At 36.4% G+C, this 21,903-nt stretch overlaps 1 protein-coding gene across 11 annotated transcripts in view; it reads left to right on the top strand.

Moving 5' to 3' along the window:
- The window catches only part of CADPS2 (calcium dependent secretion activator 2), a 567,091-nt gene that overhangs the window by 234,659 nt on the left and 310,529 nt on the right, over nucleotides 1-21,903 (top strand). The window lies entirely within an intron of this gene.

Here is a 21,903-nt window from a genome sequence, read left to right as displayed (position 1 = left end):
ACATAAGAATATTCTAAAATAAGGTTTCTGCTAAAATGTTTTGTTGAATTTGTCTTTGCTTTCTCCAGCATCTCCCTAGATAATGAATATAGATTACCTTTAGACATTCCTGTATTTATTTTTAGATTTTTCTTCTTTATCTAATTCTGCTCCATGGAAATTAGAAAGTTATCCCAACTTTTCCACTTTTTAAAAATAAGAGAACACAGCTTTACAAAGAGATCACATCTTTGTGGTAGTAATACTAAAAAGAAAGTGTTTTTGCTGAAGTACTTCAAAGTCTATTCTCAACTACTAATAAATAAGAAAGGATTATATGGGTGTACTGTTTCAAGCATAATAAGCAACTGTATCTTTATTTTTCATGGTTGTTTAATGAAAATATTCTAACAAATTTAAAATTATATATTTGATATATATTTTTTCTTTTATTTATTCAAAAATGTTCATTGGCCGGGCGTAGTAGCTCACACCTGTAATCCCAGCACTTTGGGAGCCTGAGGTGGGTGGATCACTTGAGGTTGGGAGTTCCAGACCAGCCTGGACAACATGGTGAAACCTGTCTCTACTAAAAATACAAAAAAATTAGCCAGGTGTGGTGGCACGCGCATGTAATCCCAGCTACTTGGGAGGCTGAGGCAGGAGAATTGCTGAACCCAAGAGGCAGAGGTTGCAGTGAGCCGAGATCACACCACTGCACTCCAGCCTGCGCTGGACAAAGTGCGACTCTCTCTCTCAAAAAAAAAAAAAAAAAAAAAAAAAAAATTCATTGAATACTTAAGAAAAATGTCAGTTACTAGGTTAAGCAGTGAAAATATATAAATGACAAGATTTGATTCCTTCCCTCAAGGCATTCATATGTGGTCAGTAGACAGATGTATAAAATTGTATAGTTTTATAAATGGTATAGATGTATAAATCATATAGATGTATGAAATGTAGTGGTATAGTTGATCAGTGCATTACTGGGAGTATGTATACTGTACAGCAGGAGCACATGGGTGGCAGCATCTTCATTTATATTGGATAGTTGGCATGGATTTCTTTAGTGCTCTCCAACTTTGTATGCACATTAGAATGAATAGAAGAGCTTTAATACTTGGGCCTTACCTCAGACTAAGTGAAATGGTCTGTGGAGGTCAGGCCCAATGCCTCTTTTTTATAATTTTCCCATATAATGCTGGTGCACAGTGAGAATTGAGGACCGCTGGCCTGACATTCCATCTGAGGACTTTGTCCTGTGGTCACATCTAATGTAGGGGAAGCTGGGAACAGTCTAGTTGGGTGCCAGGAAATAGAGCTGGTTTGGGAGTGTGGGAACCCAATTCTTTCTTGGACATTTAATTGAAGTTTAATAAAGGTTTTAAGAAAACAGTAATTCTGAGTTTTGGATGATGAACACAAAATTAACCATGAGGGAGAAAACAGCTTTTACAAAGGCATGAGGATCATGAAATGGATTGGAATCTGTTAGGGAGGTATGGTGTGTGTTGCTGGAGTAGCCGAAGAGGCTAAAAAGTTAGGAAATGATTTGAATATTTAGGGCCTTATGTACTAGATCAAAGAGCTTGGAATTTACCTTGTGGTAGAGAACACTGTTGGGGTATAAGCAAAGGAATGACTGGAACAAATTGAGGGTCTGGAAAGCTCCTTCTCTGTGATCTGAAGAATGAATTGCAGGTAGCCTCACCCTACTGTGGGCATGGGCCAGTGTTGTTTAAAATGAACAGGAACTACATATTAGCCCTTCAAGTAATCTCTCCAAGCACCACACATTGTTCTGCTGTAGATCTTTTGCTTGTGGGCCTGGTTTTACCTCTGTGTTGCCTATGAAGTTCTTAGGCTGCTGGACTTCATCTAGGAGACTGTTTTTGCATCCTCTTGGGTCTGCACTCTGTATTGTCCTTTGGAATTCCACTGTGCTCCCACACTTGAGAACTATGGCCTGGGTCAAAACACTGAACTACCTGCTCTCTAAAGGGACAAGATAAAAGTGTCGGAATTTCTGGCAGAATCTAGGGATCGTCAGTGTTTACCTGCTGGAGCTTTTATATTAAGCATAGTATGATGTGCCTTCTCTGATTAGGGTATTTTTGTTTTAACACAGTGCCCGTTCTACTCAGGCACTTTTCTAGGCTCTTGGTGTATGACGGTTCCTCTTCTTGTGAAGCAACATTATTTTGGTGGGGTGGGCAGAGGGGATCAAGGGTGCTGTTTTGTGTATGCTGAAGTCAAATATTGATTGTCCATGTCGAGATTGCAGGTGATGGCTGGTTATAGAAGTCTGGAATTTTAATCTGTTTAAATTTTAATTTTAACAGATTTGGGAATCATTTAGATAACATTAGTATTTTAAACCATGGGACATCTTCAGAACCCTTTGGGAGGGTCTAGAGCTCAAGGAGAAAAGGAGCCCAGGACAGAGTTCTGTGGACACAAGGATTTAGAGGTTGTACCAAGAGGAAAGAAACAGTGGGGTGGGAGAAGAACTAGAGAGTGAGGCATCAGGGAATCCAAGAGAAGCCATTTCAAGGAGGAGAAAGCTAATGTCTATGCCACCTGCTGCCAAGTCTGGTAAGATGACAACGAAGTAACCTTTGGATTTGTCAACTTGGAAAACACTATTGACTTTGATAAGGGCAGACTCCTTGGATGGTTGAGAGCAAACCTGATTGAGGTGGGTTTAGAGAAGAACTAACAAGGTAAGGAAATAGTTAAGATGAAAAGCTTCAGAAAATCAGCCAGTAACAAAGAACATTATATATTCAATAAATTCCTTCTATACAGTACATTGAATCATTTATTTTAAAAAATTTATTTGACACTATATGTCAGGCTCACAGCATTAGACTTTGTTTTCAATTGTTTATTTGTTCTGATCAGCACAGCTTCTCATTTTTCATATAAAGCTTTTTTTAAAGCATTTTGAAAAGGCTGTGGCAAAAGTGTTTATGTATACTCACAAAATAGTATCAATGATATTTAATGCGTTTTATCTGATTAATATCTTCTTGGTTCAAAATATCTTAAATTATCTTTGCTTTAAACTAGAAAAAAGTTAAATGCTTCCATTTTCCCTAATCACCTTAGATGGAGCAGGGCCAACTGATGTTATCTTAGCAGAATATTACTTATGTAATAGATGACAATGATTACTTCTAGCTTTTTGTTACAAACTGGCAGAAAGACTTCTATTATTACTATTAAATGTCTAAAACTATTTCATTGCCTACGTGCAAAGTATTTTCATGATTCTGATATATGATGAACAAGGCTTAAATCTCAGTCTATGAACCATGGTCAAAAGTTTGTGTACTCTCTGTATACATGGTCAGATACGAAGAGCAATAGGATTTGAAAAATATAGATAGGTTCACTACCTTGTAGAGTTTGAGAATTTAGAACATACTGGGATTTTGCTCTTAGTTAGATCCACTGGAAAACTGTAGTAAAAAAGAACAAGGTCACTGTGCTTACTGTGAATACCACTGCCCCCTGCTATCCACCTTTTTTAGGTAGATCAATTCCTCGTTTCGCACTGTGTCACTTAAACCCATGGTAAACTGATGGATATGAAACTTCTGAAATTCAATAGATTTAAATGTCACTTTCTTTTTCATCCAATACCTAGTTCTTCTATTAATGTCATATTCACCTTTCTGACTCATAATCACAAGCCCTTCCTTTTTTATTGCCTTTCCAACTGAATTACTCCATACTGCTGTTTCCTCTATAATACTACATTATCTGCTACTCTTGTCTTATTTCATAGCCATTGCCATAGCTGGAGACTTCATTATCTCACATAGGGAGCATGACAGTAATCTCTTACCTACTTTCTCCTTCTAATCCTACATACTTTTGTTTTTAGATAAACATCATTGAAGCACCTTCCTGATCTCATCATGACTGAACTTTGAATATAGGGAAAAAAATGAAATTTATACTCCTTGGTTAAGCTTTCAGCAGTTGTGGTGTTCAGTGTGGCCCCATCTGCATTTCAACTGTTCCTTCTCATGTAACAATTCTTTATAGTCTGTGTTCTAGATAAAGTGAATTACTCTCTGTTCCTAGTTCACACCATGTATTTTCTTGGATTTTAATTTTACCTCACGTTATTCTCTTCATTTGGAATTCCTACTTCTCCATTCTTCATGACCCATGAAAAATTCCACCTCCTTCAGAAAGCCTTCCTGCCCCTGTGTCTGTTCACTTTTGTTATACTGGGGGAGAGAAAAAATGTATGAAGAGCTTACAGTTTCCCCATTATAACCCCAAAGCCTGTCATATTGTACTTTGCATTGTAGATGTTTACATATGCCTCTTTGACTGCATTTTAACAACTTAAACATCAAATAAATATTAATGCTTGTACTGTTGTACCGTATGTACAGTAATGTTACTTGTGTTTCCTATTGTTGGGCACTTACATATAGTAAATGAAAGAATGAAAGATGAGGACGAGACATGGCTCTGAGGTTCAAATGAGATAATGTTTATAAAAATTTAGGACAGTTTTTGGTATGCAAGTGCTGTATAAATTGAACTCTTATTATGTTGAAACTCGAGTTCAAATCTGCTCTGGGAAAGTTTTGGAAAAGTGATAGTGTCTTTGTTACTTTACTTAATGATAAACTCCTTTAATCTCAGCATTATTCACTATTAATTTGAATACATATTCAACTATTTTATTGAGATAAGTATAGTTAGTAAATAATTATTTTAAAATAATAGCTCATTCCTTTTTTCCAGAAGATGAAATGTTAATACCAAATGAAATACTAAAGAATATTTCATTACATGCAAAAATTTGCCACATTATTGCTGTTGTTTTATATATATACATATATGTATCTTCATGTTTATATATATCTCATATATAGCAGGGGGCAGTGATATTCACAGTAAGCACAGTGAACTTGTTCTTTATTACCGCTGTTTTTTTCCAGTGGATCTAACTAAGAGCAAAATCCCAAGAGAGAGATATATATATATCTTAGAGATATATGTATCTTAGAGTAGAGATATATGTATCTTAGTGTGTGTGTGTATATATATATATATATATAATCTCTATAGCCTAGAGAATATGCATATATATTCTCTAAGTATATATAAGTATATATATACTTATATAAGTATATATACGTATATATATACTTATATAAGTATATATATACTTATATAAGTATATATACGTATATATACTTATATAAGTATATATATACTTATATAAGTATATATACGTATATATACTTATATAAGTATATATATACTTATATAAGTATATATATACACATATAAGTATATATATACTTAAATATATATAAGTATATATATACATATATGTGTATATATATACTTAAATATATAAGTATATATACATATATACTTAAATATATAAGTATATATACATATATACTTAAATATATAAGTATATATACATATATACTTAAATATATAAGTATATATACATATATACCTAAATATATAAGTATATATATACATATATGTGTATATATACATAAATATATATAAGTATATATACTTAAATATATATAAGTATATATACGCTAAATATATACACATATACACATATACATATACACATATACACATACACATATACACATATACATACGTATATATACACATATACACATATACATACGTATATATACACATATACACACGTATGCATACGTGTATATACACATATACACGTATGCATACATATATACACATATACACACGTATGCATACGTATATATACACATATACACACGTATGCATACGTATATACACATATATACACATGTATGCATACGTATGTACACATATACACGTGTATGCATACGTATGTACGCATATATACACGTGTATGCATACGTATGTATGCATATATACACGTGTATGCATACGTATGTACGCATATATACACGTGTATGCATACGTATGTACGCATATACACGTGTATGCATACGTATGTACGCATATACAAGTGTATATACACGTGTATATGTGTATATATACACATGTATACATGTGTATATATATATACATATATACACATATATACGTGTGTATATATACACATATACACGTATATATGTGTGTATGTATATACTTAGCATATATATACTTATGTATGTACATATATGTGTGTATATATACTTAAAGAATATATATGCATATTCTCTAGGTTATAGAAGTCCCATGGTTTTTATGTATGAGGTTAAACTTCTTATGTTCTTGCCTTTGAACATTTTGATCCATTATTTAATGTAGTGTAGTTCAGTTCATATAGGGTAATTTTATATCTAATTAACTCATTCATCTTTTTCCTGTTCTAAGTTTTCAAAGGAAAATGTGATTTGGGAAATGCATTTTTAAGACCCTTATAACTGTTCTACAAGAATCCATGAAAAACTGCTATTTGTGAGTCAGATTTTTTAATGCATAATTTAGAAGGTAGCTATAAGAGAGTTCTTTAAAAGCTTTGTATCTAGCAGACAGAATGGTACCTGATTCTTTCATACATAACTTCACACAGGGAATGTGTTGCTCTTGAGAGTTTGGGAATGACTTCATTTCCTTATGTTCTTTTTGTTGTATGAAATTACAAAAAGAACATTAGTTACCTTATAGTTGTTAGCTAATTCTCAATGATTAAGAAAAAGGACCAGTTTTTATTTTTCTTTTTGAGGGGGCTGCCTCTTGGAAAATGGGTCAACACAGAGGGGATATTGGAGTCCAAGAACCTTTCAAATGCAGGTGGAATTACTCTGTTTTGGAATAAAATTAACGAAAGTTGTTCACCATTAGAAGTGAATTTATGTTATTTCTATCATTAGGGTAAGGTGAAATATATAAAGGTCATAAATACCTGAAAAAGTTGCACAGTAAGACAACTATGAAGGCTGTGTCATCAGATAGTACCTGCTTTGTTGTTAAGTAATTGGTTTGTCATCTTCCAAGAAGATTTGGAGATTGACCTGGACAATGAAGGTAGTGAAAAAAAGGATCCCAGGCAAGAGAAATACATGATTCAGAAAATGTAACATGTTTGGTAAATAATGGATAAATCTGTATGTGTAGATAATGCAATTATCCAAGAGGCTAGAAAGGTAGATTGCTATAGAATGTGGGAAGTCCCGAATGTTAGGCTAAAGTGTTTGAAGTGTTTGATGTTTAGTGGTCATTCTCTCTTATTCATAGTCTTATATTCTTTTCATTCGTTCCTTCCTTCCTTCCTTCCTTCCTTCCTTCCTTCCTTCCTTCCTTCCTTTCTTTCTTTTCTTTCGAGACAGAGTCTACCTCTGTTGCCCAGGCTGGAGTGCAGTGGCGCCATCTTGGCTCACTGCAATCTCCGCCTCATGCCTCAGCCTCTGGAGTACATGGGATTACAGGCATGAGCTACCACACCTGGTTAATTTTTCATTTTTAGTAGAGAGGGGTTTTGCCATGTTGCCCAGGCTGGTCTCCAACTCCTGGCCTCAAGCAATCTACCCACCTTGGCCTCCTAAAATGCTGGGATTATAGGCATAAGCTACCGTGCCAAGTCCATGGTTTTATATTCTTAATCACTTGCTTCCTCCCCTCACTCTTTTCATCTCCCCTTCCCGCCTTCCTCATCCCTCTCCCTCCTCCCCTCCTTTTTCTCCCTCTCCTTCTCCCTCCTTTCTCTTCCCTCTACTCCCTCAGAAATTTTCGCCTAATCAAGGGTAATGAGAATCATATGCAGAAATAGGGGAACCATATTGAGGAATGGGTGATAAAATCAGTTCAGTTTTAGTTTGAGGTCATTGTGAGATGCCTGAAAGCAAAGGCCTGGCCTTCAGTTGGAAGTGCAAAGCTGAAACTCAAAGCGAGAGGCCCAGCTGTGTTCTGATGTATGACATTGCATTGAGAAATTACTGCAGACACTCTGAAGCCTAGAACAGCTGAGGACAGAGCTCATGTGTTTGTGGGCTGAGAGAGTAGGGAGCCAGCAAAGAAAACAGCAGAAATGATCACAGTCAGTTGGGTAGAGCTATGCTCTATCTTTATTGTAAATAATTTTTGATTCAAGTGATGGTGGAGGATTGACACTTATTGATAAGGCACATTAATTTGCTAATACTTAATAAAACTTTTGACCAGTGTTTTGTGGCCATGTTGCAAAATCTATGCATATTTGGCATTTCCAAATGAAACACTGGGCTGCTAGATATGGTAAGCAAGAAAGTGTTAGGAAGAGTGTTCTTTTGGAATCAGCATTAGGTTTGTGCTGATTATTTATTGTAATGTATTATCTGCAAATCACTAGATTTACAGATAATATAAATACAGTGAACCAGCTAGGAATTAATCTCAGGGAAGATACCAAATTTGCATAACATCATAAACCCTAATCTACTTATATTTTCACAATAAAGGATAAAGATAAATATTATAAGAAAACAAAAGAGTGCAATTCACTCAAAAAGAGTATGACATAATTGGTGTGGGGACAAAGTGAAAAAACTAATTGATTTTTTTTCAGTAGGAGAAGGAAGAGTGTAGTTAACTAGGATTAACATATACAAAGACATCATTATGGAAAAACACAGTTATTAACCCTTTTTAGTGATTGACAATGTTAATATAAGGACATTTATCTTAGTTCTAGAGAACAGATATATTAGAGAGGGCAATGATGCTAAACAGTACTGTGAAAAGCATTTTTAAAAGATCTTTTTTCTTGAAGATATAAGTAAATTTAATGAATTCAAGTTTTTGATGTTCATAGTTTTTAAAGTACTAGAAGAGCAATATAATAAGTTGTAAAAAAAAAAAAAAAAGGCTGTTGGGTGAAACTTAGTAGTTATTTTATGCTATGTTTAACATTTTCTTAATTGTAGGATAGTTGGCTGCCAGCACAGGCTTCCGGTTCTCCCTAGGACTTCTGCAAAGGGAGATTTGCTGATCTCGAAGACCTTCCTATTTCCCAGAGCTGCTCCCATGCAACAGGAGAGTGACTGGGCAAGGAGAGCCTAGGGTTTGATATTTGTAAGGCAAGACTAATAGACTGTTACATTAGGTCATTAATTTCTCCTTTTTTTTTTTTTTTTTTTTTTGAGATGGAGTCTCACTGTGCCTTCCAGGCTGGAGTGCAGTAATGTGATGAAGGCTCACTGCAACCTCTGCCTCCTGGGTTCAAGTGATTCTCCTGCCTCAGTCTCTGGAGTAGCTGGGATTACAGGCGCCTACCACCATGCCTGGCTAATTTTTGTATTTTTACTAGAGATGAGGTTTCACCATGTTGGCCAGGCTGGTCTCGAACTCCTGACCTCAAGTGATCCACCTGCCTCAGCTTCCCAAAGTGCTGGGATTACAGGTTTGAGCCACCACGGCCGGCCTCAATTTCTCCATTTTTAATATTTCTATCTTTGCAAATCCATCCTGGTGCTATCATTCCAGAAAAACATTTTTCTCCTAATTGAATACCCATAATGATATCTGTTTTACTTACTATTTTTACTTTTTTTTTTTTTTAACGTAACATATGAACTCCTGGAGAGCCACAACTTTTGTAGTTACTGAAAATCCTGCAACAGGGTATGCTGTACTGTAGGTATAGAAAACATGTATATGGAATTAATAAAATCATGGACCATTCAGGTTAACATTATTAAGACCCTATGTTTTAGTGTTCCTTTACAAAGAATTTAGAAAATCTCTGTAAGTGTAAGTCTGAAGATGTGTAGGACTGAGGTGACTGTTTTCGCTGGTTGATGTATCAAAAGTCATATGGCCTTTCCTAGAAGGAAATAATAGAGGCTTTCATACAGAAGATTCATGGTTCTTTATCTCTTTTCAATTAATCACCCTTTTGAGAACCTCAAGTAAGCTATGAAATTCAAATAATTCCCCAAGGGAAAGAAATATGCATCTCTACAAAATTTTGCTCACAACTTCAAAAGTTTTACAGACTTCCAAAGGTCCAATTCAGGAATTCCCTAACTGAGAGAATCCTGAATGTGGAAACAGTAATCCCTGTGTAATGAACAGGAGGAAAATAAAAGCATATTTTCTGAACTAAATATTTGTCAAGTATTTTGATAATTGAAGTGACAAAATTATCTGTATAATAGAAACTAGAAGCATTGCAGATAATAAAGATACACATTAGGTATCTGTTATGATCAAGGATTAATGGCCCTTTTAAAAAGACCTGTAAAATGTTATCTGCCAGGAAAGGACATCTGTGAGCAAAGTAATCTATTGTTAAATAAAATGTTGAAATCAGAAGTTAAAAGTAAAAAAAAAAAAATGACATTAAAAGGTGAAATTGCCCTGGTAGAGTGAAGCCTTACCTCTGATCTCTATTACAATCCCCAGAATTCACATATTCTTATTTTATGTATCTCATAGCCTAAATCCAGCACTAGGATCTAGTGGGTCAACAATTTTTTTTTTTTTTTTTTTTTTTTTTGAGATAGAGTCTTGCTGTGTCACCCAGGCTGGAGTGCAGTGGCGTGATCTCGGCTCACTGCAAACTCCGCCTCCCAGGTTCACGCCATTCTTCTGCCTCAGCCTCCAGAGTAGCTGGGACTACAGGCGCCCGCCACCAAGTCCAGCTAATTTTTTGTATTTTTTTTAGTAGAGACGTGGTTTCACCATGTTAGCCAGGATGGTCTTGATCTCCTGACCTTGTGATCTGCCTGCCTTGGCCTCCCAAAGTGCTGGGATTACAGGCGTGAGCCACCGCGCCCGGCCAACAATATTTATTTTTATTTTTTTAATTTTTATTTTTTATTTTTTAGGGAACAGCATGGAAACATTTTAAATTGTAATGCCCTAGACCTAAATTTTGTCCATTCAGGCTTTTATTTATTTCTTCTCCCCTTCCCTTCTTTTTTTTTTTTCTCTCTATCTCTCTCTGTGTGTGTGTGTGTGTGTGTGTGTGTATGTGTGTGTGCGCACACAACCACTTATTTAAGTTCTGATGGTTCAGTAAAGAAAGATAATTATTTTCACTGTGACAGAGTTTCCAACCATACTGGCAAATTGAAATAGTGCTTTGAAGTGGCTAGAGAAACACTGTAATGTACACACACACCCAAAGAAAGAGAGGGGGTGCAGAAGAGGGAAAGGGAGAGAAAGACCTGGCCACGGACTCATAATACCTGAAAACCCCTGCATACTGGTCTGCCTAGGTCTCAACTATGTGGTTCTAGGTTTCGCTCTACATGACTCTAGGTGGATTGGATGTGGACTGTGAGGGAGAGAGAAGTCGAAGATGACATGTAGGTTTTGGGCCTGAGCAACTGGTAGAGAGGCATGCCATTTATCACACGGCATTACTCATGAATGATCGGGGTACGGAGCTGAAAATTGAGATTCTATTCTGGGCTTGTTAATTTCAGTGTGCCTTGTCTTCACATAAGCTGAAACTCAAGTAGGCAATGGGAAATTTAAGTCTGGAACTCCTGCAAGAGTTTCGTGCTATAGATATACACTTGGAAGATCAGAGACTAGATGCTGCTTATGATCATAGGCTTTGAGGAGAGCATCCAGGCAGTGAATATTTAGATTGAGAAGAGGTCAGAGGCTGCAGACCTAAAGTCTCCAATGTTTATGAGCACTCAAGGGACCACATCTCCAGTTTCCTAGTGACAATTAAAAGAAAATCATATTTGGCTTAGTATGATTTATTTTGAAGTATTTTGTAAAATGGGGCACATCATTATTAAAACTAACCAACTGGGAACTGGCTAGAGGGAGGTGGATGTGGGTATAAAAGGGCATCATGAGGGTTCATTGTGATGTTAGAGCTATGGAGTGTCTTTATGGTGGTTATTCATGGACCTATGTAAGTAATAAATTGTGGAGAGCTAAACACACACACAAAGGAGCACACATAAAACTGAGGAAATGTGAATTAGATGGGTGATTACGTAGCCAAAGTCAGGATCCTGGTTGTGATAGAATACTATAGTTTTATAAGGTGCTATCATTAGGGAAAACTGGGAAGAGCATATAATGGATATTTTTCTACTTTTTACAATTATTTGTGAATCAAAATTGTCTCAGTTGAAGTCTGCCTTTAGGAAAATGCTCATAAGAATTATATAAACTTCCAATTAAATAAATTATGTCGAAAATAAATTTAAAAAACTCAAAACATGCAACATTAAACTAAGATTCTTACATGTAAAAAAGAACGTTAACCAACTAATTTACCCCCTTCAATTCTAACATTACATAAAATGAGGATTACTGGTTGAATTTTTATCCATTGCCTTCATTAGCTTTTTCCTTTTTTGGTAAACATGTTGCTTGGAAGTATGCTTTTCCAGTTTCACAAAATGACACCAGTGGCCACCGAAGTTAGTACCCTTTGGCCTCTGAAAATTTAGCTTTATGAAGAGAAGGCTACTAAAGGACATGTAGGACTTAGGGTTCAAGGTGGCAGACTAGAGGAGCTAGTGTGTGCTGCTCTCGTGGAGAGGAAATAGTGACGAGTAAACATGGACTCTCTAAGTGGATCATCTAAGAAACCACGTCAGGATTCAGGATGCATCAAGGGAGCAATGGGACATGGAGAACAGAGAAAATCGAAGCTGGGCAGCTGCCTGCCTGGGACCAGCATGAAGACAGGAGAAGCTCCTCGACACAGGGAAAGAATTAGTGAGTAAGAGTCCTCAGGGGATCCATACTTCCCACAGTGACCTGTGCAATCCTGAGAATGTGAAAAACCCCATGACTCCCTTGGGCCTCTAGACTGATACAGAGAGCTACCCAGAGTTTTTGCAGAGGCAACACTCAAGTCCGTGGGGACCCCCACAGGCCCTGGACTCTGGAACAGCCTGGTTGAGGTGCCGTGGCCCTGACAGAAGCTGCAGTCATGGTGCTGGAGATGGTCAGATTGCTCTACTCCCTCTTGACAGAAAACCTGCTAAACCCCTGTGGTTTAGGAGAGCTTTGTGTTCCCCCAGGAAGCACTTGGATGGTGAATTGGGTGACTCCACTCATCTTGCTCCTAACTGGGCAGGATTCAACTTCACCCTGCTCCTAACTTGGGCAGAGCCCCAAGCAGGGGGTGGGGAGGACGCCCTCCCTCTCAGAATACTGAAAAGGGTGAGATCCCTGCGCTCTCAGGATGTTAGGGGAGTAGGGCATGCCTCCCTCTGAAGGGCTTTCCAGAAAGGGTATAGTCTTGTCTACCAGCCACAGTCTCTGCCTTAGGGAACTCTGTAGCCCAGAACACCTAAGAAAGAAAATGTGGACGTGGTGCCAGTGATCAGAAGGGGCTTCTCCAAGGCCTAGGAGCAAACCTGGTGAGGTTGTCAGCTCTCTCTCCCCTGACCACAGAGTACTACTGTGCGTATGCCAAAATACAACAGAGCTACGTGGCTGAGTTAGAGGCTATCTGCCAGCCACCACTCTTAAGGAGTACCTACTGGATTACAGCCCAAATGAAACATCAAAAACATTATGCCAGCATACAGCACCTGTGAAACCTAAGGCAAAAATCCAGACATAAATAAAGATTATGTACAGAGCCTTGGCTCTCTGCAAGCACCCAGAAATGGAGCCAACTGACTATACTCAACTTATGTCACAGTTAAAGGAACATCAGCCCTCACACATGAAAAAGAATCAGTGCAAGAAACGCTGGCAATTCAAAAAGGCAGAGTGTCTCTTTATGCCGAAACAAACACATTAACCCATCAGCAGTAGTTCTTAACAAGATTGTAATGACTACTGGACAGACAGAGAATTCAGAATCTGGGTGGCAACAAAGCTCATCAAGATCCAGGAAAAAGTTGAAACCCAATCCAAGGTATTCAAGGAATTCAGTAAAACAGCCCAAGAGCTAAAAGACAAAATAGCTATTTTAAAGAAGAAATCAACTGAACTTCTGGAGTTGAAGAATTTACTTCAAGAATTTCATAATAGTCCAGGCACAGTGGCTCATGCTTGTAATCCCAGCACTTTGGGAGGCTAAGGCAAGAGGATCACTTAAGCCCATGAGTTTGAGGTCAGCCTCCTGTTGTCTACAAAAAATTAGCCAGGTATGGTGGTGCACAGTTGTAGTCCCAACTACTTGGGAGGCTGAGGTAAGAGGATCACTTGAGTCAGGGAGGTCGAGGCTGCAGTGAGCTGTGATCATGCCACTGCTCTCTAGCCTGGGGCACAGAGTGAGACCCTGTGTCAGGAAAAAAAAAAAAAAAAAACAAAAAAAAAACAAAGCAAAATTTCATAATGCAGTCAGAAGCATTACAGCAGAATAGTCCAAAATGAGGAAGGAATTTCAGAGCTTAAAGACAAGTTCTTCAAGTCAGCTTTGTCAGACAAAAAGAAAAAAATAAATAAACAATTTAAAAAAATAAAACTCTTGAGAAATATGAGTTTATATGAAGACACCAAATCTACAACTCATTGGCATTCCTGACAGAGGAAAGAGAGTAAGCAACTTGGAAAACATTTGAGGATATAGTCCATGAAATTTTCACCAATCTCACTAGAGAGTTGGACGTACAAATTTAAGAAATATAGAGAATTCTGGCAAGATAGTATACAAGATGACCAACCCCAAGGCACATAGCCATCAGATTCACCAAGTTCAACAACAACAAAAAAATCTTAAAAAGGCAGACCGAGTTTGGTGGCTTACACCTGTAATCCCAGCACTTTGGGATACCGAGGCAGGCAGATCACATCAGGTCAGGAGTTCGAGACCAGCCTGGTCAACATGGCGAAACCTTGTCTTTACTAAAAATACAAAAATTAGCTTGGCATGGTGATGTGCACCTGTAATCCCAGCTACTTGGGAAGCTGAGGCAGAAGAATTGCTTGAACCTGGGACGTGGAGATTGCAGTGAGCCACGATTGCACCATTGCACTCCAGCCTGGGCAACAGAGTGAGACTCCATCTCAAAAAAAAAAAAAAAAAAAAAAAAAGCACGTCTCTTGTGGAAACCTTACGAGCCAGAAGACGATGGGGGCCTGTTTTCAGCTTTTTTAAAGAAAAGAAATTCCAACCACAAAATTCATATCCTGCCAAACTAAGCTTCCTAAGTGAAGGAGAAATAAAATACTTCTCAGATAAGCAAGTACTAAAGGAATTCATTAACACTAGACTACCCTTACAAGAGGCCCTTAAAGGAGTGCTAAACATGGAAATGAAACACCAAAACCTGCTACCACAAAAACATGCTTAGGCACACAGCCCACAGACAACATAAGACATTTACACAGTCAAGTCTACAAAAACAACCAGCTAACGAAATAACAGGATCAAAATCTCACATATCAATACTATCCCTGAATGTCAATGGTCTCAAAACCCCACTTAAATGGCATAGAGTGGCAAGCTAGATAAAAAAGACAAGAACCAACTGTCTGTTGTCTTCAAGAGAGGCATCTCACATGTAATGACACCACAGGCTCAAAGAGGTAGAGAAAGATCTATCATATAAATGGAAAATAAAAAAAAATGTGAGAGCTGCTATTCTCATACCAGATAGAATAGATTTGAAACCAATAACAATCAGGAAGGACAAAGAAGGGCATTACATAATGAAAAGTGGTTCAATTCAACAGGAAGACTTAACTATCCTAAATATATACATATCCAACACTGGAGCACAAAGATTCATAAAATGGGTTCTTCTTGATCTGTGAAAAAATTTAGCCACACCACTATTCACAATAGCAAAGACTTGGAACCAATCCAAATGTCCAACAATGATAGACTGGATTAAGAAAATGTGGCACATATACACCATGGAATACTATGCAGCCATGAAAAATGATGAGTTCATGTCCTTTGTAAGGACATAGATGAAAATGGAAATCGTCATTCTCAGTAAACTATCGCAAGAACAAAAAACCAAACACCACATATTCTCACTCATAGGTGGGAATTGAACAATGAGAACACGTGGACACAGGAAGGGGAACGTCACACTCTGGGGACTGTTGTGGGGTGGGGGGAGGGGGGAGGGATAGCTTTAGGAGATATACCTAATGCTAAATGACGAGTTAATGGGTGCAGCACACCAGCATGGCACATGTATACATAGTAACTAACCTGCAGATTGTGCACATGTACCCTAAAACTTAAAGTATAGTAATAATAATAAAATTTTTAAAAAAATTTAGCCACACATTAATAGTCAGAGACTTCAGCACCCCACTGACAGCATTAGATCGTCCAGGCAGAAAACTGTCAAATTCCAGAATTAAACTCAACACTTAACCAATTGGACCTAATAGACATCTACAGAATACTCTATCTAACAATCACAGAATATACATTCTTCTCATCTGCACACAGAACATATTCTAAGATTGACACATGCTTGGTGATAACACAAGTCTCAATAAATTCAAAATATTGAAATACTACCAAGCATCCTTTTGGACGACAGGGCAATAAAAGTAGAAATCAATACCAAGAAGTTCTCTCAGACCTATATAAACATGGAAATTAAACAATTTTCTCCTGAATAAATCCTGGGTGAGCAATGAAATTAAGACAGAAATCAAAAACTTCCTTAAAATTAAGGAAAATAGAGACAGAACTTACCAAAATCTTTGGGATGCCGCTAAAGCAGTGTTAAAAGGAAAGTTTACAGTGCTAAACACCTTCATCAAGGAGTTAGGAAGATCTCAAATTAATGATCTAACAATATACCTGGAGGAACTAGGAAAACATCCAGCCCCAAAGCTAGCAGAAGAAATAACTAAAATCAGCAAAGAACTGAATGAAATTGACATGTATAAGTTCATACAAAAATTAATGAAACTAAGAGTTGCTTTTTGAAAACATAAACAGGATTGATAGACTGCTAGCTAGATTAACAAAGAAAAAGGATACATACAAGTGTAACCAGAAATGACAAAGATGGATTTACAGAATATCTCAAAGAAATATAAAAAAAGATCCTCAGAGATTATTTTGAAAACCTCTGTATATGCTACATAGAAAATCTGGAGGAAATGGATAAATTACTGGAAGCACACAACCTCCCAAGATTGAACCAGGCAGGAAGTGAAAACCTGAACAGACCAGTAACAAGTGCTGAAATTGAATCAGTAATTTAAAAATTACTAACCAAAAAGAGCCCTGAAACAGCAGCTTCTTAGCTCAGCATTTATAGCTGAATTCTACCAGATGTACAAAGAAGAACCGGTACCAATCCTCCTGAAACTGTTTTTAAAAATCTTCCCTAACTCATCCTACAAAGCCAGCATCATCCTGATACCAAAATCTGGAAGAGACACAATGAAATAAGAAATCAATATCCCTAATGAATATAGTCACAAACTCCTCAATACAATACTACCAAACAAAATCCAGCTGCATGGCAAACAGTTAATTCACAGCAATCAAGCAGTATTCCTGGGATGCAAGGTTGGCTCAACATAAGCAAATAAATAAATATAATTCACCACATAAACAGAACCAAAATTAAAAACCATGTAATCTCAATAGATGCAGAAAAAACCTTCAATAAAGTCCAATTTTCCTTTATGGTAAAAACCTTCAACAGGCTAGGTATTGAAGAAACATATAAAAATGAGAGCCATCTATGACAAACTCACAGCCAATATCATACTGGATGGAGAAGAGCTGGAACTATTCCCCTTGAGAACTGGAACATGACAAGAATGTCCACTCGCACCACTCCTGTTCAACGTAGTACTAGAAGCCTAGCCAGAGAAATCAGGCAATAGAAATAAATAAAATGCATCCATGTAGGAAAAGAGGAAGTCAAATTAGCTTTCTTTGTTAATGATATTCTATATGTAGAAAACCCCTAAAGACTCTGCCAAAAAGATTCTCGAACTGATAAATGACTTCAGTAAAGTTTCACAGCACAAAATCAAAGTACAAAAATCAATAGAATTTCTATACATCAGTAAAATTCTAGCTGAGAGCCAAATCAACACAATCCCATTTACAATAGATACACACACCAAACAAAAAGCCCTAGGAATACATCAAACCAATGAGGTGAAAGATCTCTACAGGCAGAACTACACAACACTGCTTAGAAAATGACAAAGATGACATAAATAAATGGAAAAATATTCCATATTCATGGAATGGAAAAATCAGTATCATTAAAAGGATCATACTGCCCAAAGCAATTTACAGAATCAGTGCTATCCCTATCAAAATAGCAACATGCTTTTTCACAGAATTAGAAAAATCTATTCTAAAATTCACATGGAACCTAAAAGCCCAAATAGGCAAAACTATCCTAAGCAAAAAGAACAAAGCCAGAAACATCACACTACCCAAATTCAAAGTATACTATAAGGCTAAAGTAACCAAAACAGCATCGTACTAGTACAAACACAGACACATAGACAAATGGAGCAGCATAGAGAACTCAGAAGTAAACCTGCACACCTACAACTGTCTGATCTTTGATAAAATCAACAAAAATAAACAATGGGGAAAGGACTCCCTCTTCAATAAATGGTGCTGGAATAACTGGCGAGCCATATGCAGAAGAATGAAACTAGACGTCTACCCTACCTTTCATCATATACGAAAATTAACTCAGGGTGGATTAACGACTTAAATGTAAGACTTCAAAGTTTAAAAATTCTAAAAGAAATACTAGGAAATACCCTTCTCGACCTCAGCTTTGGCAAATAACTTATGACTAAGTCCACAAAAGCAATTACAGTGAAAACAAAAATTGACAAGTGGGACCTAATTAATCTAAAGAGATTCTGCACAGCGAAAGAAATTACCGACAGAGTCAACCAACAGCCTACAGAATGGGAGAAAATATTTGCAAACTATGCATCTGACAAAGATCTAATATACAGATATCTACAAGGAACTTAAGCAAAATCAATCCAATTAAAAAATGGGCAAAGGACATGATCAGACACTTCTCAAAAGATGTACAAGTGGCCAAAAAACATGAGCAAATGCTCAACATCACTAATCATCAGAGAAATGCAAATCAAAGCCACAATGAGATAGATACCATCTCACAGCAGTCAGAATGGCTATTATCAAAAAGTCAAAAAAACAACAGATGTTGGTGAGGCTGCAGAGAAAAGCAAATGTTTGTATTCTGTGGGTGGTAATCCAAATTACTTTAGCCACTATAGAAAGTAGTTTAAAGATTTCTCAAAGAAGTTAAAACAGAACTACCGTTACACCTAGAAATCCTACTACTGGGTATGTACCCAAAGAAAAATAATTCATTCGATCAAAAGGACACTTGCACCCGTATGGTCATTGACACACTAATGACAATAGCAAAGACCTGGTATTAACATAGGTGCCCATTAATGGTGGGTTGGATAAAGAAAATATTTTATATATACATACACACATATATACCATGGATTATTACACAACCCTAAAAAAGAATGAAATCATATTCTTTGCAGCAATGTCGATGCGGCTGGAAGCCATTATCCTAAGCAAATTAGCACCTTAACATAAAACCAAATACCACACATTCTCACTTATAAATGAAAGCTAAACATTGAATATACATAAAGATGGGAATAGTACACTGGGGAATGATTGACCAAGGGAAATGTGGGCTGAAAAACTACCTATGGGATACTATGCTCACCACCTGGGTGATGGGACCATCCATATCCCCAACCTCAACCTCAACAACATGTAATATACCCATGAAACCATCCTACACTGTACCCCCCCAAATCTGAAATTAAAAAAAAAGAAAAGACAATGTAGTGTCCTAGTGCTCTACATTGTTTTTGGTTTTGTTTTGTTTTTTTGCTTACTTTTTTTTCAGACAAATGTGATCAAGTCATTAATTATTTTTTAAAAAAACAGACCAGGTGCGGTGGCTTATGCCTGTAATTCCAGCACTTAGGAAGGCAGAGGTGGGAAGATCACTTGAGCCCAGGAGTTCAAGACAAGCCTGGGCAACATAGCGAGAACTCTGTCTCCACACAAAGAAAAAATATGTAGTTGTAAATTGTCTCTTACAAACAAAACTACCAAAATTTAGAAATAACTCAAACAATTTCACTTACACTTAAGTAAGAGCTGTTAATCTGGAGATATAGATACAAAAATATGAGTGTTTCTAGTGAAGTTTGAAAAACTGTGGCCTTTTGTTTTAAGATATTAAATGCTATTTTTTGTTGAAGCTGTGAGAAAAAATATAATTTCTTTATATGCAAGTAACTTTTTATGTCTTTTGAAGAAATATGTATCAGCATTTAAGCAAAGATCATAATATATTTCATATTACATTTAGTGCATTTGAAGTATTGTTACAGTTTCAGTGTTCTTATGGTTTAGTTTTTAGGAGCTTGGAATGAGAGATTTCAGTTAACCTGGAACACGTACTTATTGCATATTATTTTTCTTCATAATTACATTAGTTTTTAATTTTAATCATTTTGATTTTAGACACAGTGAAGAGAAACTTGTTTCTGTTTGATTTTGAATCATATTAATCAATTAAAATTAAGTTTGTTAGTTTTATGAGATGACATAGAAACTCCTTTATAACAGGGATTTACTTTAAGAAAATCTTGCTTGTTTTTTTAACTTATTTTAAAATGAATTTGGTTTTTTTAAAAATCAACTTGGAAACATATTTTAGACAGGTAATCTCAGGCCTTTTGTATAGTTTTTCTCCCAAGAGAAAATTAACATGAATATCCTCAATTTAACATTTTGTGTATATCTTTAAAGAAAACAAAATAAGACTTCCGTCTCTCTGACCTATTGTTTGTACTAGAGACAAAGTGATCTTTCCTTTCCAAAGCTTACATCTGATCATATCACTCCTACACTTTAAACCTCTCAAGGAAGTCCCATTGTTGTAGGAACTAACTCCAAATTCCCTAATGTGGATTGTGAAGAGTAACTTATGAAGTTGCCCTGCTTCTCTCTCCAGTCCTGTCCCTCACCCTGCCTCTTCTGGTATCCCATTCCAAAAGAACCACTGTGTGTGTCTAGTTTTACCTCCTCACCTCCAGACTTTTGGTGTTCTTTTATAGGAAGATCTTCCTCTTTTTTTTTTGACTCTTCATATAAATTGCCTTACCACCACTATCCTGTTAATCTGGTTTGCTTCTACTCATCTTTTTGAGGACTCTCTTTGAGGATGTTTTTAAAAATGTAACCTGGTCAATTTGTAGTTCTTCGGGAAAGTGACAAGTAAACTGTTTTCTCCTTGGTGTTTAATGTTATACTCAATCAAATCTTTAGATGGTCCTTTACTAAGTGTATTGTGCAGTCCAGGCTTCTTCGTGATGAGAGTGCAAAAGGAGAAAAAACTAAAGTCAAGAGAAAATTAGCACTTAACATCTTCACTTTAACATTTTTATAAAGGGACTAATATTGAGTGAATGGGTGAAAAGGTATCATGAGTAAAGTTAAAATAAGTTATACAAAAAGTTAAGGATTAGTTCATGAAGTGAAAATAATTTTCCATGTAAATGGGAGATTTCTAAAAAAACATGATGAGAGCACACTTTTCTTGTTTTCAGTCAAATTTAGAACAGGAGAATGGATTTCTAATATGGTGCCAATCCTTAAAAGAATGGAAGGATTTCTTGGCAGTATTAGTCTACTGGTATTAGAATGAGGAGTATATGAAGACTTAAGTGGTAGAAAGTTGTATCAGTCAATCAAAGAGTACTTTTATAGTTTAGTACTAATACAAACTTATTATTAAAACAATGGGAGTTTTTTTTTAAAGTACAAAGAAAGAAGTGAAACATTAGCATCTCACCCTCCAGAAATACATGGTGAGAACTCGAAAGAACAAAACAAGAGCTTCATCTTTCTGGAACTATTTAGGACTGACTTAATAATCAAGAAATCTAATTTCTTGATTTGGTGGTTTTGTGAGTAAAACCACAATGAGAAAGTACCCAAGAAATTTATCTGGTCTGCCAATC

Source organism: Pan troglodytes, chromosome 6 (genome assembly GCF_028858775.2).
Source record: "Pan troglodytes isolate AG18354 chromosome 6, NHGRI_mPanTro3-v2.0_pri, whole genome shotgun sequence".
Taxonomy (NCBI): Eukaryota; Metazoa; Chordata; class Mammalia; order Primates; family Hominidae; genus Pan; species Pan troglodytes.
Note: the sequence above shows the minus strand (reverse complement) of the source record. Positions and strands in the feature narration are given on the sequence as shown.